Source organism: Neoarius graeffei, chromosome 5 (genome assembly GCF_027579695.1).
Source record: "Neoarius graeffei isolate fNeoGra1 chromosome 5, fNeoGra1.pri, whole genome shotgun sequence".
NCBI lineage: Eukaryota > Metazoa > Chordata > Actinopteri > Siluriformes > Ariidae > Neoarius > Neoarius graeffei.
The window spans coordinates 29,390,867-29,407,927 of record NC_083573.1 but is presented as its reverse complement, the minus strand read 5'-3'; the positions used below and the strand labels follow the sequence as shown (position 1 = coordinate 29,407,927).

Here is a 17,061-nt window from a genome sequence, read left to right as displayed (position 1 = left end):
CGGGCAGCCGTCCGGCCCGCAGCCGACTCCCCCCCCCCGATGGGAGAGGAAGTCCGCCACGACCATCTGCGCCCCCGGCCTGTGGATCACCTTGAAGTTAAAGGGTTGGAGTGCCAGATACCAACGGGTGATCTGCGCATTGGCATCCATCATGCGGTGGAGCCACTGGAGGGGCACGTGGTCCGAACAGAGGGTGAAAGGGCGTCCCAGCAGGTAGTACCGGAGGGCGAGGACCACCCACTTGATCGCCAGGCACTCCTTCTCAATGGTACTGTAGTGCCCCTCACGCACCGACAGCTTGCGACTAATGTACAAGACGGGGCGATCCTCCCCCTCCACCTGCTGGGACAAAACGGCCCCCAGCCCTCTGTCCGACGCATCCGTCTGCAACAAAAAGGGGAGAGAAAAGTCAGGGGAGTGTAAAAGTGGCCCCCCACACAGTGCAGCCTTAACCTTAGAAAAAGCCCGCTGGCATTGCTCCGTCCACTGGACCGGATCTGGTGCCCCCTTTTTAGTGAGATCAGTCAGCGGGCTGGTGACGTCCGAATAATTAGGTATAAACCTACGATAATAGCCAGCCAGCCCCAGGAACTGTCTCACCCCCTTTTTGGTCTTGGGCCTCGGGCAGGCTGCAATCGCTGCAGTCTTGTTAATTTGGGGACGCACCTGCCCGTTGCCCAAGTGGAAGCCCAGATACCGTACTTCCACCCGCCCAATCGCACACTTCTTCGGGTTGGCCGTGAGACCCGCCTGCCTCAGCGACCTAAGGACGGCCCTCAGGTGTTGTAGGTGCCACGGCCAGTCATTACTATAAATAATGATATCGTCTAAGTACGCGGCCGCATAGGTGGCGTGGGGGCGGAGGACCCTGTCCATCAGCCGCTGAAACGTAGCGGGCGCCCCAAACAGCCCAAAAGGAAGTGTGATGAATTGGTGTAAGCTGAACGGTGTGGAAAAGGCCGTTTTTTCACGGGATAATGGAGTCAAGGGGATCTGCCAATAACCCTTTGTTAAATCCAGTGTCGAGTAAAAATGAGCCGTGCCTAGCCGATCGAGCAACTCATCAATACGAGGCATTGGGTACGCATCGAATTTAGACACCGCATTGACTTTTCTATAGTCCACACAGAACCGGACCGACCCGTCGGCCTTGGGTACCAAGACCACCGGGCTGCTCCAGTCACTATGGGACTCCTCGACGATGCCCATTTCGAGCATGGCCTCGAGTTCTTCCCGAACCACCTTTTTCTTGTGTTCGGGTAACCTGTAAGGGCGGCTACGCACTACCACCCCTGGGGGCGTCTCAATGTGGTGCTCTGTGAGGTTAGTGCGGCCGGGCAGGGGTGAGAACACGTCCGAAAACTCGGTCTGCAACTGGGCAACCTCCGCGAGTTGGGTCGGGAAGAGGTGGTCTCCACAGGGGACCGGAGAGGGACGTGATGCCAATGTTCCTTTTTGAACCTCCGGCCCCAGCTCCGCCTTCTCCGGAACCACCGACACCAACGCCACGGGGACCTCCTCGTTCCAGAGTTTGAGTAGGTTGAGGTGGTAAATCTGTAGTGCCCCACCCCTGTCCGTTCGCTTCACCTCATAGTCGACGTCCCCGACTCGCCGTGTGACCTCAAAGGGTCCTTGCCACTTGGCGACTAATTTAGAGCTTGATGTAGACCCCGAAGCCGTTTGTTTTCAGGATAATGGCTGGCTGATGAAATTATTGGCTGGCTAGCTGACTCAGCCAAAACCTTAATGGCTGCTGCAGCCACCAAAATGTTTATGGCTACAAATGGCTGATACTGGACGTCACTGTGTGGCATATATCCGGGCAAATGGATCAAACAAATGGGGGAATAAATAGCAAATTACCACAGGTCCCCTGGTCTCTTACTTCATTGTAAATATAAATCTAGCAAGATTGTAGTTCAATGCTAATGATAAGCTAATCTGGATTGTTCGAGGAAGGCATCTAGCTATCTACTCTCACTAGCAATGACCAGTGAAGGACTGGCAGCTATCTTACTATGATGAAAGTAGAGTGGTGGAGTACTTTTTTTTTAATCAATCTCGAAGTATGTGAAACAAACAAACAAACAAACAAAAAAAAATACCTTTACACTTTCCCTCAGCAGCGGCAAAGAATGCAGCCATCTCGTCGATATCGGAGTCGATTGATGCTCTGGGTGGGTTCCCGGGTTCCCCAGTGTATCGTGGTAACGGTGTGAGGGGCAGGAAGCCAGACAGGTAGTCACAACGGCAAGCTTGTGGTGGCTCTCTGTGCTGTGATATCAGTTCTAAATTTCTACAGTGTATGCCTATACGTCTCTATTGTGTTACTACTAGTGTGTACAGCTGATCATGTTTGTGTCACTTTTCTTGTAGCTCATGATGTGGATAAACCCATTATTTGATGTACACAATTCTTAGTGGCTCAGCCAAATTTTATTAGATAGCGGCTCAAATTGGCTTACAAAATTATTGGCTGGCGGCGGCTCAAATTCTAAATGGCGGTTTTAGCGGCGCCTGGCGGCGGCTTCGGGATCTAGCTTGATGTGGGCAACAGTACGAGTACTTTCTCTCCCGGTGCAAACTCTCTAAGGCGTGTACCCTTGTCGTACAGGCAGGTTTGCCGTTCTTGGGCCTGCCGCAAATTCTCCTGGGTTAGTTGTGTGAGTGTGTGGAGTTTTGCGCGCAGGTCAATAACATATTGAATTTCATTTTTGCTTGGTGAAGGTCCCTCCTCCCAATTTTCTCGCAGCACGTCTAAAATGCCGCGCGGCTTACGCCCATATAATAATTCAAACGGGGAGAACCCCATGGAGGCTTGGGGGACCTCTCGCACTGCAAAGAGCAAGGGTTCGAGCCATTTATCCCAGTTACGCGCGTCCTCACTTACAAATTTCTTAATTATGTTTTTAAGGGTGCGATTAAACCGTTCCACTAAGCCGTCCGTTTGTGGGTGATACACGCTGGTGCGGATCAGCTTAATACCTAATAACCCATACAGTTCATTCAGTGTTCGTGACATAAACGAGGTGTCTTGATCAGTCAGAATCTCTTTCGGGATTCCAACTCGGGAGATGATGCGGAAGAGTGCCTCTGCAATACTGCATGCTGAGATATTGCGAAGAGGCACTGCTTCCGGGTATCGCGTTGCATAGTCCACTAGAACTAATATAAAGCGGTACCCTCGTGTTGACCGATCTAATGGCCCGACGAGATCCAGCCCAATTCTTTCGAACGGGGTCTCGATTAATGGTAGAGGGCGCAAAGGCGCTTTTGGAATGGCCGCTGGATTTACTAACTGGCATTCGCGGCATGCCGTACACCACCTACGGATATCGCCGCGAATTCCCGGCAAATAGAATCAGGCCATTATTCGGGCTAGTGTTTTATCCTGCCCTAAGTGTCCAGCCATGGGACTAAAGTGAGCCACCTGGAATACCAATTCCTGGTGGCTCTTCGGAATTAAAAGCTGCGTGACTCGCTTCAGCTGGAGTGTTTGGCCATCGATTACTCTCACTTGGTCAAAAGCATGCCGCAGAGTCTCGTCTCGCCACTGCTCTAATGGAAATCCGCGAGGGATTCCCCAATAGAGAGAGGAGGAGCCGGCGGCTCCTCACTCTGGCGCGGAGATGACGTAGACGGCTCTGTGACAGCTGCTCCCGCCAAAGCGACACCGGGACCTCCCCCTGTCAAATGGCAGGACCCACTCTTGACTAAGTGTGTCATTAAATCCCGAAATCCCGGCCAATCAGTCCCCAAAATTAAAGAGTGGGTAAGGCGAGGATTAACCGCCGCCTTCACTATAAATTTTTCCCCTCTGAAAAAAATGTGGACCGACACTAAAGGGTAGTTGTGAACATCCCCGTGCACACACAACACCTTCACCAATTGTGCTCCCCCCAATGCCTTGTCTTGCACCAGGTTTTGGTGGATTGAGGTCTGATTACAGCCAGAATCCACCAATGCCTGATATGTATCCCCTTGGATACTCACCAGTATGCGATACGCTCCGGCCCAATCGAGGGCGGCTCCTGGCGTGTTGGGGATCCGAACCACTGCGCCCACCTCCATTATCGAGCACTGCTGTTGGAGGTGGCCCGGTTCCCCGCAGCACCAGCAAACCGGCCCGGGCTTCCTCTCTGCACTAGTGCTCTGGGGCTCACTCACCTGAGGGGGGGGAGAGACAGACACAGAAGGGAGACACGGAAGGGCACTGTGGGTGCGGCGGGCCGGCTGAGGTGGCGCCGGCCCCAGTCTCCGCGGTGGGGGAATGGGGTGAGGAGAAGACACAGGAGGGGGGGAGAGAGAGAGAGAGGAGAGAAGAGAAGAGGTCGTCTGCTGTCCTGCCATCGGGACAGCCGCCAGATGATCCTCCGCCAGCTCAATTGCCTGATCCAGCGACGCCGGGCGGTGGCACTGGACCCACTCTGCGGTTCCTGCTGGTAGACGCGCGACGAACTGTTCCAGTACCACCTGGTCGATGAGTCCCTCGGCGTCGCAGCTGTCGGCCCTCAACCACTGCCAGTAGGCGTCCCGGAGTTGCTGGCCAAACGCGAACGGCCGGCCGACTTCCTCCAAGCGCAGAGCGCAGAAACGCTGATGTTGTTGCTCCGGGGTGCGTCCCACCCGCTGGAGGACGGCCCGGCAAAGGTCTGCGTAGGCCAGCCGGCGGTCGGCGGGGAGCTGTAGCGCGGCCAGCTGCGCCTCTCCCGTTAGCAGGGGGAGGAGGCGCGCCGCGCGCTGTTCCACCGGCCACCCCGAGGTCTCTGCTACCTGCTCAAAGAGCGTGAAGAATGCCTTGGGGTCGTCCTGTGGGCCCATCTTCGTGAGGGTGAGGGGGGAAGGGCCCGCGGCGGTGGAGATGGTGGACCCCGCCGACGCGAGGAGGTGCCGGAACGCCCGACGATCTTCCTGTTGCGCCAGCACCAGGGCCTCGAACCGTTGTTCTTGCTCCTTTTGGAGGGCGAGCAGCGCCTGGTGCTGGCTCTGTTGGGCCATGGCGAGGGTGTGGATCAGGTCGGCGAAGGTGGAGGACTCCATGGGGCTGTTGTCTTCTGTGCTCGAGTCCCGGGTTTTGGCACCACTGTAGCAGTCCATGTAGGTGGGTGGAGCACAGAAGGACGGCAGGACAGAACTGTTTTAACAAAACTCTCTTTTATTTGCACTTTTCAGTTGCAAACACACACTCAGACACACGTACACACATCAGCCGTCTGGTTGTGGAGAGAGTCCCTCTGCTCTCACTCTCTCTCCTTAAGAAGGGCGCGGTCACTGGAAAGACACACAAACACATCAATTAACAACAGGTGTAGTGATTCTGCCACTTAACTTCCCCGACTCCGCCCTCCTGTCACAGACCGATGCTAGACCACACCCCCGCTGCCACATCAGCGTTTCTCAACCTTTTTTCAGTCACGGCACCCTTCAGAAGTGTGCAAATCCTCAAGGCACCCCCATATAAAATATACTCAAAAACTACACTGCATCCCCCTCTCCCTCCCCCCCCACACACATACATACACACACCATAAGTGGTTATTGAGAGAGAGAGAGAGAGAGAGAGAGAGAGAGAGAGGAGGCGGTGTGACTTACAATCAATGGGAGACTTGAGCCTGGGATGATGCACACAAACGATCTATTCTGGCAGGAATGGATGAGAGGCAAACACGGAGCTCCTGGTCCACAGCCCTCAGTCGCTCCCTGTACTTATTCTTGATGCAAGTCAGGGTCGAAAAGCTCACTTCACACAAATATGTTGTGGAGAATGGTAATAGAATAGCAATGGCGCTGCTTGAAGCTATTGGATACTCTTTCTCCAATGATATCCAAAACCCATCCAAAGCCATGTCTTGAAATTTTATTTTTAATGTGCGATCTTCTCTGATCTCTGCCAGTTGCTCCTGTACTGGCAGTGACATGTCTTTTGAGCTTTCCAGTGCACTTGAACTCCAAGGGTCACGGACCCAGTCAAACTGTGCATAAGACTCAGATGGAAAATAGTGACTAAATCTCTCATCAAGAGTTTTAAGATGCTGAGTAATGAGGTCAGAAAGTGTGCTGCTGTTTGAATGCTCACTGCACAAGGGAAACATTTTAAGCCTGCCTTGTTCCACAAATGAACGCCAGAGTGTGAGCTTTGATCTGAAGCCACGCAGTTTGTCAGTTGAGGTGAGCAGGTTTTCTTTTTTGCCTTGCATTTTAGTGTTCAGTTCATTGAGATGCCTAAAGATGTCAACCAAGTACGCGAGTTTTGCGCACCATCGCTCATCTGCAAGCTGCTCCGCGTGTGCAAATTTCTCTCCTATCAGGAAAATTCTGAGTTCTTCTCTTAACTCGTACACTCGGACCAAATCCTTCCCACGTGAAAGCCAGCGGAAGGCCGTGTGTAGCAGCAAGCTATGATGCTCTGCTCCCATTTCCTCACAAAAAATGGAAAACAGGCGGCTCTTTAAGGGCCGTGCCTTGATGAAATTAATGGTGTCCACCACTCTGTCCAGTACGTCTGAAAGTTCTCTGGGCAGCGTCTTTGCAACGAGTGCCTCCCTGTGAAGGAAGCAGTGGGTCGTTTGCACATCCGGGTTTTGCGCTTTGACCCTACTGGTGAAGCCCCTGGCACTGCCTGTCATGGCAGCCGCTCCATCCGTGCAGATACTGATACAGTTCTTCCAACTTAATCCTCCCTTTTCAAGATACTCGGTTGTCACACGATAAATCTCCTCTCCGGTTGTTTTGTTAGGCATTGGTTTGCAAAATAAAAAATTCTCTTTAATATGGTCCCATCTACAAACCGAACATTTGCCAAGAGCTGCACATGCCCACTTATGTCTGTTGATTCATCAGTTTGCAAGGAAAAATGTCCACTTGCCTTGATTTTTTTCAAAAAACACATCTTCAATATTCGCAGACATGTCTTCGATTCGCCTTCCAATTGTACAGTCTGACAGCGGGACCTTTGCTATTTCGTTTGCTGCTTGTGGGCCCAGCATTTTGCTGATGATTGCTGTCAGAGCATTTTTTAACATAGTTACTGGGAGACCAAATGGTCTCCCAGTGGCCAGATTTGGTCTCCTAGTCAATGCCAAACCAGCTTCACTGGGAGACCAAATTTTAAACCAAGTTATGTTAGATTGATGCTGAAAGGTAAAACTGAAATGGGATTATGGGAGATGCTTGAATTGCTGGTCCAAATTCATAAGACTGTTTTCTTTGGATTGGAATGTTTAAGACATATTGAAGTTGGGTTGTCAAGACTGTTCCATTTTCCAAATTATAGACTAAATATACAGTTATTTGATATTATGTTTCACATTGAGCAATAAAATTGAAGATTTTCTCATTTCTTATTTTTCACTGTTTCTTAAAATACATAATATTATGAAAGTTGATAAAACAATAACTTAAACTCATAGTGTAATTTTAGTATTTTACCATACTTATGATGAAGTTATGGTAACTTGGCACTGCATTAACTATGTTGATATTATGCTGGCTGAAACGAGGATTCGTAATGCGGCAATTTGCATCACAGAATATGTCGCAGCGGTGCAGCCGCATGGACTCTGGGGCCTGTGATTGTATTGCCCAGACCAGTTGGTCTCCTAGTGGAAAATCCTTAAAAAATGCTCTGCTGTGCATGCTGGCAATATGACTGTCTCAGCAATCGTGTGTGACTTCTTAGCCTTAGCTACGATCTCGGCCACAAGATAGCTAGCCTCCAGTGCTTTTTCCGACACTTTTGCACACTTCATCATTATTTGCTCTTGTCGGCTGTGTTGACATTTCATACGGACAAAATACTCCACATCCTTGCAAGCTAGTGACGGATGATTTGTTGTCAGGTGTCTTTTAAGTTTGCTCAGAACCATCGCCTGGTTTGACAATTTCATACCAATTTGCACAAAGGGAGAGGGCATGATGGATCTCCGGTACAGATGAAACCGTATTTCAAGTAATTGTCATTGTACTGTCTTTTTTTTGTCTTACTGCTGGCATCCCCTACCTTCGCTAAAGAGCTGCCACTGGATGATGAAGTTAGCTCAGATTCAGAGTCAACGTTATCTGATTCTGGAGCCTTTCTTTTCAAAAACCGATCCATGCTTGTTCTTTACTCTTCATGACATGCAACACCCTCATAATGCTTTGCACGGCAATGGAAAAAAAAACACCTGCAGGCTAATTATTATGTAGTCACGCTGACCATACGCTGACCCCGGCAGTGACGTTGTGACATGGGGAAGGGGGCCGTGAGACAAATTTTGATGATGCATGAGGCGTCAATGATCTGCATTAGTGTAACTATCATTTTTGGGAATTTTAATTCATTTTATTTATTTCAATGTTAGAATATATAATTTTTTGGCGGCACCCCTAACGAAGCCAGACGGCACCCTGGTTGAGAAAGGCTGTTTTAGGTCATATTTATGCAGAAATATGGAAAATTCTAAAGGGTTCACAGACTTTCAAGCACCACTGTATTCTATTCCCTTCTAGCAGGTTTCATTCATTTGGTTCATTGGCATGCAATACGGTTTTCATATCGCTTATCCTACATGTATTACACCAGGGCTTTTCAAAGTGTGGGGTGCGCCTCCCCTAGGGGGTGCCAGAGTTCTTCAGGGGGGGCGCAATGTGAGGAAAAATAAACCAGAATAAGTTACTATTAAGGACATTTAGCGAACTTCAGCTAGCCTTTGCCAGAGACAAAATGGATCGATTTTTAGTACCTAAAGCTACAGTGAGTGAGGAGACAGAGTCTGGGCCAAACAAAAAAAGAAGGAAGTATGACTATGATTATTTAAAGTTTGGATTTTCATGGAGTGGATCTGAAGATGCTCCACTGCCACAGTGTGTTGTCTGCCAAGAGCTGCTAGCTAGCAATGCTATGAGATGTTTAAAATGTGTGTAGGTGCATTTGGTAATTATTAAGTGATCAATCTCATTAAATCTGAAGGTTAATAATTAAATTGAATCAGTCTCATTTGAATCATTTAAATTGAATAATTTTCATTGAATCAGTCTCATATTATCATTAAATCACTCATGGAATCAGTCTCATTGGATCAGTCTCATTAATCAGTCTCATTAATTAATACCATTAATTCTGGTGCTTAATAATAAATTACCAATCAGCTAAATTATGGTATATTCCAAATTATTATGATCACTTATCATATTACATAACTTATATGCACCTTTCAGAATTCTTTGGAGATTGGGCAACTTCATAAATATCGGAACACAAATAAACACACTTTCAATAATAATGGAATTTATTATAACAAAGATAAAAACGGATAATAGCAGATGGAATCATTATATACAAATATGTCATATATAAAATTCACCAAAAACCCCTATGGAGAAAAAAGCAAGGACCGTGACGTCGCCCGGTATGACGCAGCCGGGGCCCCACCCTGGAGCCAGGCCCGGGGTTGGGGCTCGTATGCGAGCGCTTGGTGGCCAGGCCTTTGCCCATGGGGCCCAGCCGGGCTCAGCCTGAAGAGGTGACGTGGGCCCGACCTTCTGTGGGTTCACCACCCACAGAGGTAGCAGTAGGGGTTTGGTGCAGTGTGGATTGGGTGGCAGTCGAAGGCAGGGGCCTCGACGACCTGATCCCTGGACACAGCGGCTGGCTGTTGGGACATGGAATGTCACTTCGCTGGGGGGGAAAGAGCCTGAGCTTGTGCGGGAGATTGAGAGGTACCGGCTAGAGATAGTCGGGCTCACCTCCACGCACAGCTTGGGCTCTTGAACCCAGCTCCTCGAGAGGGGCTGGACTTTCCACTTCTCTGGAGTCGCCCGTGGTGGGCGGCGGCGGGCTGGTGTGGGCTTGCTTGTGGCTCCCCGGCTCAGCCGCCATGTGTTGGGGTTTGCCCCGGTGAGCGGGGGGGTCGCCTCTCTGCGCCTTCGGATTGGGGAGAGGGCTCTTGCTATTGTTTGTGCCTATGGGCCGAGTGGCGGTGTAGAGTGTCCGGCCTTCTTGGGGTCCCTGGGAGGGGTGCTGAGGGGTGCTCAGGCTGGGGGCTCCGTTGTGCTGCTGGGGGACTTCGGTGCTCACGTGGGCAACGACAGTGACACCTGGAGGGGCGTGGTTGGGAGGAATGGCCTCCCCGATCTGAACCCGAGTGGTGTTTTGTTATTGGACTTCTGTGCTAGTCACGGTTTGTCCATAACGAACACCATGTTCGAGCATAGGGGTGTCCATAAGTGCACGTGCCACCAGGACACCTTAGGTCGGAGGTCGATGATCGACTTTGTAGTCGTTTCATCTGATCTCCGGCCCTATGTCTTGGACACTCGGGTGAAGAGAGGGGCTGAGCTGTCAACTGATCACCACCTGGTGGTGAGTTGGATCCGCTGGCGGAGGAGGAAGCTGGACAGACCTGGCAGGCCCAAATGTATGGTGAGGGTCTGCTGGGAACGTCTGGCCGAGCACTCTGTTGGGGAGGTCTTTAACTCCCACCTCCGGGAGAGCTTTTCCCAGCTTCCGAGGGAGGCGGGGGACATTGAGTCTGAGTGGACCATGTTCTCTACCTCCATTGTGGACGCAGCTGTTCGGAGCTGTGGCCGCAAGGTCTCCGGTGCCTGTCGTGGTGGCAATCCCCGAACCCGGTGGTGGACACCGGAAGTAAGGGATGCCGTCAAGCTGAAGAAGGAGTCCTATTGGGCCATGTTGACCTCCGGGACTCCTGAGGCAGCTGACGGGTATCGGCAGGCCAGGCGTGCTACAGCTCGGGCAGTTGCGGAGGCAAAAACTCGGAACTGGGAGGAGTTCGGGGAGGCCATGGAGAAGGACTATCGGTCGGCCTCGAAGAAATTCTGGCAAACCGTCCGGCGCCTCAGGAGGGGGAAGCAGTACTCTGCCAACACTGTTTACAGTGCGGGTGGGGAGCTGTTGACCTCGACTGGGGACATTGTCGGGCGGTGAAAGGAATACTTTGAGGATCTCCTCAATCCCACCGTCATGTCTTCCACTGAGGAGACTGAGGCTGATGACTCAGAGGTGGACTCATCCATTACCCAAGCCGAAGTCACTGAGGTGGTTTGCAAGCTCCTCGGTGGCAAGGCAACGGGGGTGGATGAGATCCGCCCTGAGTATCTCAAGTCTCTGGATGTTGTGGGGCTGTCTTGGTTGACACGCCTCTGCAACATCACGTGGCGGTCGGGGACAGTGCCTCTGGAGTGGCAGACTGGGGTGGTGGTCCCTCTTTTTAAGAAAGGGGACCGGAGAGTGTGCTCCAATTATAGGGGAATCACACTTCTCAGCCTCCCAGGGAAAATTTACTCCAGGGTACTGGAGAGGAGAATTCGACCAATAGTCGAACCTCGGATCCAGGAGGAACAATGCGGTTTTCGTCCTGGTCGCGGAACACTGGACCAGTTCTATACCCTTCATAGGGTGCTCGAGGGTTCATGGGAGTTTGCCCAACCAGTCCACATGTGCTTTGTGGATCTGGAGAAGGCATTCAACCGTGTCCCCTGTGGTATTCTGTGGGGGGTGCTTCAGGAGTATGGGGTTCGGGGCTCTTTGCTAAGGGCTGTCCGGTCCCTGTACGAACGGAGCAGGAGTCTGGTTCGCATTGCTGGCAGTAAGTCAGACCTGTTCCCAGTGCATGTTGGACACCGGCAAGGCTGCCCTTTGTCACCGGTTCTGTTCATAATTTTTATGGACAGAATTTCTAGGCGCAGCCAGGGGCTGGAAGGAATCCTGTTTGGGAACCACAGGATTTCATCTCTGCTTTTTGCGGATGATGTTGTCCTGTTGGCTTCTTCAAACCAGGACCTTCAGCATGCACTGGGGCAGTTTGCAGTCGAGTGTGAAGCGGCTGGGATGAGAATCAGCACCTCCAAGTCCGAGGCCATGGTTCTCGACCGGAAAAGGGTGGCTTGCCCTCTCTGGGTTGGTGGAGAAGTCCTGCCTCAAGTGGAGGAGTTTAAGTATCTCGGGATCTTGTTCACGAGTGAGGGAAGGATGGAGCGTGAGATCGACAGGTGGATCGGTGCAGCCTCCGCAGTGATGCGGTCGCTTTACCGGTCCATCGTGGTGAAGAAGGAGCTTAGCCAAAAGGCGAAGCTCTCAATTTACCGGTCAATCTACGTTCCAACTCTCACCTATGGTCATGAGCTTTGGGTAATGACAGAAAGAACAAGATCGTGGATACAAGCAGCCGAAATGAGTTTCCTTCACAGGGTGGCTGGGCACTCCCTTAGAGATAGGGTGAGAAGAACAGTCACTCGGGAGGAGCTCAGAGTAGAGCCGCTGCTCCTCCAAATCGAGAGGAATCAGCTGAGGTGGCTCAGGCATCTTTTTCGGATGCCTCCTGGACGCCTCCCTGGGGAGGTGTTCCAGGCATGTCCCCCCAGGAGGAGGCCCCGGGGAAGACCCAGGACACGCTGGAGGGACTATGTCTCTCGGCTGGCCTGGGAACGCCTCAGTGTTCTTCCCGAGGAGCTGGCCGAGGTGTCTGGGGAAAGGGAAGTTTGGGCTTCGATGCTTAGACTGCTGCCTCTGTGACCCGGTCCCGGATAAGTGGAAGAAGACGAGACGAGATGATATGGTGTGTGTGTGTGTGTGTGTGTGTGTGTGTGTGTGTGTGTGTGTGTGTGTGTGAGAGAGAGAAAGGCCCTATGGCCTGAGCAGAAGGCTAGCATGGGATGCTAGCTAGGTATGTTCGTGTGTCCCCACGTGGTGTAGGGATCGCCACATGGGATTTGAGGAGAACAAAGGAGTTAGCATGGATTGCTAGCTAAGGTGTGTTGGTGAGTGGCCTGGTGAGGCCTGGCTTGGTTGCTAGCTAAGACAAAGGAATGTTATCTAAGTAGAACAAAGGATTAGCTCTGTTGCTAACTAAGGTGTGTGTGGGTATGGGGCCTTGTGACCACATGGTATAGGCCTTGTGCAGCTAAGCTAAGATATATTTGTGTGTGTGTCCACATGGTGGAGGCCTAGATTAGCCTTGTGTTGCTAGCTAGGACAAAGGAAAGCTAGCTAAGGTGTGTTTGTGAGCGTGGGGAACGGCCGCCACGTGTTCCCTTGAGACAATACATTTAGCCCTGGAGGCTAATGGGACAAAAGAATTAGGCTAATTTCACTAGCTTATAACAGTACTAGATCCACTGAAATCTTGATGCGGTTAAGATGTATAAGAATGAAATTGAGGATATTAGTAAGGAATAAAGAGAAGCATGCACAGCCTATCTATTAAACAATTGAGAGGACAAAATTAGAACAATTCAACATGCTGCGCATCTACAGTGTAACAATTAAACGTTCCTGAGTTTAAATTCATACTAGTTCAATAAAAGCTAATTCCTAAGACTAGGTTTTGCCCAAAATGCCAAGTCTTACTTAGTATCCTGCCTCTACGCAAGATTATGAAGAGATGTTCCGAGACTTTTGGAGTTTCGCCGTTGTGGAGCACGTGAGTCGCTTCCGTGAGGCGCAGAGAATTTCTTGGTCCGACGCGTGGTCGCTCGTGATGAAAAGAAAAGTCTCCGATCAAAATAATATGCACAGCTTTTGAGTTAAAAAGGATTCAATCGCTTCTTAACTTTAAATTAACTGCCTGGGCTGCAGTAGTACGTACTTATAAGGAACAAATGAAAACCGGTTGTAACTCAAGCTGAGTTTAAAATCGTGCGATCTTAGAGTCTACCGTGGCCAAAGGTAAACAAAGAAAAGCGCGAAACTCTGGTTCTTGAGGAAAAGAAAAGACGTCTGTTCTTGGGTTTGCTCAGCAGAGCAAATCTCTTTGTGTCTGGATGGCTTGAAATCCGGACAAGAAGGAGGAAGACGGAAGCGTTGTTCCGTTATTTATGCCTTCAGAGAGGAAGTAACATTGGTGCTCCCGCCCACGCGTGACGTAGGTCAACGCGGAAGTTGGCTGATGGGAAATGTAGTTTCTTAGAGAGACAGGCTGTGTACCTACATGTGCAAAACAAGATGTTTTAAAAAAAAAGCACAGATGTTTAAAATGTGTAAAAAAAAGATGTTTTAAAAAAGCACAGATGTTTAAAATGTGTAAAAAAAGATGTTTCAAAAAAGCACAGATGTTTAAAATGTGTAAAAAAAGATGTTTTAAAAAGCACAGATGTTTAAAATGTGTAAAAAAGAGGTTTTAAAAAAAGCACAGATGTTTAAAATGTGTAAAAGAAAAAAATAAAAATGTGTACAACAACCATTTTTTAAAATATGAATGGAACATTAAGTATAGCAACAACAAAAATTGTAAGGGGGGCGCTGTTGTTTATTTGCTCTCGGGGGGGCTGACTCTCCCACACTTTGAAAACCCCTGTATTACACCACTCTACCCAATGGAGAATGAGAACACAACGTCACACGTTAGAGCACGACTATCTAATGAGAAACTTTTCTGCTGTGCAATCATTTCTGTGTTCTCTGGGAAAGCGAAAGATGTTTTGAACACCCGAAAGGCTACCAAAACTTCATTAGATATTTTTCACATATATTTACAAGACACAAACATACCAACAGACATCAAAAAACTGGAAAAGAGACACACTGGAGACGTAAAACTTCCGCGCTAGTGAGCAACTGTGACAATTTGTAGACAAACATGAACACCATGTTTGCTTCATTAAATACGAAAGATCTTGAGAGAATTTTGGCTGCCAGCTCGCTCTGTTGTGTGTAGTTGTAGATTTTAAACTTAAATAAGTAAATTACACAGGGAAATGAATACTTAAGTATGAATGGAAAAAATTACATCACGTCCAATGACGTCACTCCCAATGTTTTCCGCTGACTAGACGTACTGTATGTTGTCAAATTGGCAAACCGGTTCAAAATGTAAAATTCTTTTGATTAACCTGCGTATTTTGTTTTGTGGATGTGTCCATATAATAAAAAGAGCATTACACACTCAAAAAAAAAAAACATTGGATTTACTTAACCGAGTTATGGCAACCGGTCCCAAGAAACTGTGTTAATTTAGATGTATTGAATACAGTTATGTTGAGTTTTTCAACACATAACTGTATTCAATACATCTAAATTAACACAGTTTCTTGGGACCGGTTGCCATAACTCGGTTAAGTAAATCCAATGTTTTATTTTTTTGAGTGCACAGTGGCACGAAGATATGAAGTTTATCTTTTCGTGTTGAAAATATTTTCACTCATTCGCTTCGCTCACTCATGAATATATTCACCACTTGAAGATAAACTTCATATCTTCACACCACTATATAATATACTCTGTATATGGTTGATTATACAGTATAATTTTATCTGGTGTTATACAGTATTATGCAGAGTTTATTGTTATGTTTAATGTTCTACAGTATTTAATGGTATTTTGTGTTTAGTTTTACGTGGTGTTTATTGTTATTTGGTGTTTAATATTTGACAATCTGGGTTTGAGGCCCGTGGCCGGTGAGGGCCTTTCTGTGTGGAGTTTGCATGTTCTCCCCGTGTCCGCGTGGGTTTCCCCCGGGTGCTCCGGTTTCCCCCACAGTCCAAAGACATGCAGGTTAGGTTAACTGGTGACTCTAAATTGACCGTAGGTGTGAATGTGTGAATGGTTGTCTGTGTCTGTGTGTCAGCCCTGTGATGACCTGGCGACTTGTCCAGGGTGTACCCCGCCTTTCGCCCGTAGTCAGCTGGGATAGGCTCCAGCTTGCCTGCGACCCTGTAGAACAGGATAAAGCGGCTAGAGATAATGAGATGAGATGAGATATTTGACAATGTATGTGTAGAAGCAGAGCAGGTGGGTGGAGCACAGAAGCATGGCAGGCCAGAACTGAGTTCTAAGAAAATTTTAATTTTTAACAATGTGGCTTTTCAGCGCTCTCTCTCTCTCTCTCTCACACACACACACACACACACACACACACACACACACACACACACACACACACACACACACACACACATTCTAGTCAGGAGAGAGCTCCCTTTCTCTGCTCTCTCTCTCTCCTTTTATAGGGCGCGGTCACTGGGGGAGACACACAAACACAGGTTAATTCACATCAGGTGCAGTGATACTACCACTTACCTTCCCTGACTCCGCCCTCCATTCACAGACCGACGCTTGACCACGCCACCGCTGCCACAGTGTGGTACTTAATGTTGTCCTCTTTAAAAATGGAAACCTGTAAAGTAAACACTGATATATTCTCATCTCATCTCATTATCTGTAGCCGCTTTATCCTGTTCTACAGGGTCGCAGGCAAGCTGGAGCCTATCCCAGCTGACTATGGGCGAAAGGCGGGGTACACCCTGGACAAGTCGCCAGGTCATCACAGGGCTGAGACATAGACACAGACAACCATTCACACTCACATTCACACCTACGGTCAATTTAGAGTCACCAGTTAACCTAACCTGCATGTCTTTGGACTGTGGGGGAAACCGGAGCACCCGGAGGAAACCCACACGGACACTGATATATTATGGTAAATAAATATTACATTACCATGTCACTTGCTTATCTAGAACATAATATATTTTTTTAGAAATTTACGTCTGAAGTGATCCCTTATGAAAAAATCCTATAGTTATATACTATAGTTATACTACAGTCATCGTGACTATAGTATTTTGATGGTATTTTCGTCACTATAGGACTATACTATAGTAATACTATAGTTCTGGAGACTATAGCATTACAGACTATAGTTAGACTATAGTTATACTATAGTTTTAGAAACTATAGTTCTCCAGACTGTAGTCGTACTATAGTTCTCTAGACTATAGTAATACTATAGTTATCTGGACTATAGTAATACTACAGTACTCGAACTATAGTAATACTGTAGTTCATCAGACTATAGTAATACTACGGTATAGTTCACCAGACTATAGTAATACTACAGTATAGTTCACCAGACTATAGTAATACTACGGTATAGTTCACCAGACTATAGTAATACTATAGTTCACCAGACAATAGTACTACTGTAGTTCACATGACTATGGTAATACTATTGTACTCATAATATAGAAAACTATAGTTCCTGTGACTATAGTGGGGGCATCCCTGATCCAGTAGTTAGCAGACTGGACCGCAGATCTACTGTATAAGTCCCAGGTTCAATCCTT

At 48.5% G+C, this 17,061-nt stretch overlaps 1 pseudogene; it reads right to left on the bottom strand.

Annotated features, from left to right (window-relative positions):
* Nucleotides 1-5,594: 5,594 nt before the first annotated feature.
* Nucleotides 5,595-6,889, bottom strand: LOC132886230 (zinc finger BED domain-containing protein 5-like; annotated as a pseudogene).
* Nucleotides 6,890-17,061: the final 10,172 nt, after the last annotated feature.